At 35.7% G+C, this 3559-nt stretch overlaps 1 protein-coding gene across 1 annotated transcript in view; it reads right to left on the bottom strand.

Moving 5' to 3' along the window:
• slc25a22b (solute carrier family 25 member 22b) overlaps positions 1–2991 on the bottom strand; it is a 14062-nt gene extending 11071 nt beyond the window's left edge. Inside the window, exon 1 of the mRNA XM_016548383.1 lies at positions 2920–2991. The gene's annotated coding sequence lies outside the window, so the exon portion shown is untranslated. The remainder of the gene's footprint in view (positions 1–2919) is intronic.
• Between the last annotated feature and the right edge of the window lie 568 nt (positions 2992–3559).

Raw genomic sequence — 3559 nt, 5'->3', positions numbered from 1 at the left:
GTGGTTGACTCTTAACTTTTATAAAGAATATCTCTTTGGATTTGAGACTTTAGTCTTTGCAACTTTACAGATCTTCTTTATGCACCAAGAGCTTGTAACACTCCAAAGAGAAAGGAAAAATTGAAATCGCATCATATGACCCCTTTAATAGGCTTTTCACTCATTTCCCAAAGTCATCTTAAACGTTGAAATGTCAATACAACTGAAAAATTTGAGAGAACTTCGAAACTTAGTGTTTTCAAGGCAATGGGTTTGCATGCTTTTTTAAAAGTAAGCCTAACTACTTTGATTTTACAGTGTAGGCATGTTCGTACAAATATTTGTACAGAACAACACTGAGAAAATGATATTTTTGCAGTGCTGCTTGAAAACTCTGCTCAAGGATATAGAGTGAGTTTCTGTAACCATGGCAAATGCTGACTACACTACAAACATCACAATGTTTTCTGGACTTCAAAACCATGTGCAGCGAATCCAGGGAATCGACACTTCAGACGGCAGGATGCAGGATCTAAGACGGACTGTGACAGCAGTGAAAGCCGCTCACGTTCACTCTGGCCTGCACTAGTATCCATTAGTGAAAACGCTGCACAGTAAGAATCAAAATAATACCAGAGACAATGCCAGGATCCGCTCGGCTCTCTATTCTGTATTCAGAGGATCTCTCTAGAGGCGGTGTAGTATGTGAAAGCTTGATAAAAGCAGATTTTTGTCTGTGTGGTGGGAAAATGACATGTGACACTCTTGCTTTTGTTCATTTTTCTTAATTCTGCTCATTTAAATGATACTCGGCTGACCCAACCTTAATCTTTGTGCTTTTTATGAATAATACAACCATCTCACTCTGTTTCTCTCTCTCTCTGTGTGTGCGTGTGTGTGTTTGTGTGATGGAGAGAGAGAGAGAGAGAGAGAGAGGGACATTACATAACTTACTGAGTTATGAATCTAAAATCCACATTAATTATTGGTACTTTCCACAAGCAGTGTGAAAAATACACCTTGAAACTCTTGAAAAATTAAGTCAAACTGGGTTTCTTATTCAACACAGTGTGAGATATGAAAAGAGGTGTAATAGTAAAGTAGGTTTTAGTTTTTTCAAACTAAATATTACATGTGTTTTTTTTTTTCCAAGTCTTGCCTGAATATCTAAATTACAGTTCAAAACCTTGGTTGTGTTTTTTTCATTATTCGCTACCATTAAATAACATAAAACTTAAACATATTAAAAGAATAAAGAAAAATGGCTGAAAATTTAGATGAGTTTGTTTTTCAGTGTAACAGATTGGTCACCAGTGGATCTTCTACAGTGAATGGGTGCCGTCAGAATGAGAGTCGAAAAAGCTGATAAAAACATCACAATAATCCACACCACTCCAGTCCATCAGTTAACATCTTGTGAAGCAAAAAGCTGCATGTTTAAAAGAAACAAATCCTTCATTAAGATTAGGACATTCTTTACTTTAATCACTTCTGGCCAAAATTTGAGTACATATTAACATTTCCCACAGTGAAAAAAATTTGTCTAGTCTGAAACAAGAGAGAAATATGCACAGATCACGCATTGTTTACAAGCAAAAAAAAAAACAGTTCTAAACAAATATGTCAGTGGATTTTGATGTCAGAGGATAAAAGCTAATGGACATTTTCAATGGAGGAAGTGTTGTTATGGATTATGGACTCATGTTTTAGTAGGAGCGATGGTGTGAAGTTAAAAAAAAGTAATGATGGATTTGTTTCTTACAAATTACTTGTGGATTATTGTGATGTTTTCATAAGCTGTTTGGGCTCTCATTCTGACGGTACCCATTCACTGCAGAGGGTCCATTGGTGAGCAAGTGATGTTAAATTTCTGCAAATCTGTTCCAATGAAGAAACAAATTTATGTACATCTTGGATGGCCTGGGGGTGAGTAAATTACATAAAATATTAATTTATAATATTAGCCTAACTATAAAGCAAAATTTTACTCAGCACAGGTTAGTTATTGGACCAAATATTTATCAACACAGTTTTTCCCATATATATTACAGATTTTTTTTTTTGATGCATTACATGCATTTAGCAGATATTTATATCCAAAGAGACTTAAAGTACATTCAAGCAATAGATTTAATCTAAGCATTGTTTGGGAATCAAAGCCAAGATCAGCACAATGTTCTACTAGCTGAGTTAGAGTGTAACACACCTAGTTCTCTCTCTAATAAACATGGAATTTATACTTTCAGTGCTTCAAAAATAATGGGAAATTGCCAGTTACGATATGCAAAATCAGAAAGAGCTCACTGCTATTACTTGGTTCACCAAATGCAGGTTCAAGACATTTTGTGCATCAATTTTCAATTTCCTCTCAATAGCCTAAAAATGTCTCCAGTTTACAAGCTAACAAAACATGTCAACAGCAACACTGGTGGCTGATAAAGTGTTTTGTGGCTGAAGCTCCAGCACAGCGTTTCATTTATAAGTCATGATTGACAAGTGAGGATTTGTGGCAGTTCTATTTAAATGGCTCTTTGAAAAGTACAAATGAAAAAAACTTTCCAAAAAGTAGCTTTTTAGAAGCACTTGTAGATCAAAACTGTATTTTTTTTAAACCAGCTCAGAAAAAAAGAAAAATTACAGAAAACACCCTCTTAACATCAACCGTCAGCAATCCAAAATCAAAATGGAAACCAGCTTGTTCTTCTTTGAAAAAAGACCCCCATCAATCTCACATGTGTCTCAAACAGTGCTCAAGATGTAATACCTGTAATCAAATGTGAACATTCTCAAAATGAACTCATCATATCTCATCAAATTCCTCCAAAACCATTTGATATGAGCTCTATTCACAATCCCACAGTTCTATACAATCATCTCATTTGTATCTATTCTTATTAATAAGGAATTAGAAGAAACATCTGAGGCCAAGTTGATACTTACCTGAAACCCGACTGAGAGCTTCATTAAGTCTCCTGAGCTATGAACAAGCAACTCTGAGCGATAGATTTTTCTTCTGGGTAAAGGCTTTGAGGTTTTTTTTTTTATTATTCTTTGCACTACAGCTAAAACAAGCCTGTTGAATGATGTGACAAATAAAACTCTGGAAAAGCCAGCAGACTCACATTTATCCCGAATCCACAGGCAGTCTCCACAATGCATCCCATTGAGAGATTATGTTCAGAAACCCAAAACCAGCCATTGATAAGACTTACAGGAACAGAGGCTGCTAGTGTACAAGGCAGGAGAGAGAGAAAGTAAATATAAGGGTGTTCAAAGAGGACAGAGAGAGAAAAGACCTGAGAGGGAAGATGAGAAGATGAGAGCAGAGCCCTGAAAGAGTCCCACAGACATTAGCCTTCAATATTCTCTCTGCTTTTCTTTTCTTTTCACAAGTTTCCCCCCTAAACAATCGAATGTATTAAAGCATTTCAATTTCTTAGTTGCCTCTGCAGTCTGATTCAATATACAGGTGGCCATATTTGTACCAAATTTCTGCAAGCATATGATGTAGGAATTTTTCTCAGAACTAACTTCACTTTTCCTTATCATTACTGTAAATGTGTAAAGTCAGTTCTCCTCA

Source organism: Sinocyclocheilus rhinocerous, unplaced genomic scaffold (assembly GCF_001515625.1).
Source record: "Sinocyclocheilus rhinocerous isolate Xijiao unplaced genomic scaffold, SAMN03320098_v1.1 scaffold433, whole genome shotgun sequence".
NCBI classification, from domain to species: Eukaryota; Metazoa; Chordata; class Actinopteri; order Cypriniformes; family Cyprinidae; genus Sinocyclocheilus; species Sinocyclocheilus rhinocerous.
Note: the sequence above shows the minus strand (reverse complement) of the source record. Positions and strands in the feature narration are given on the sequence as shown.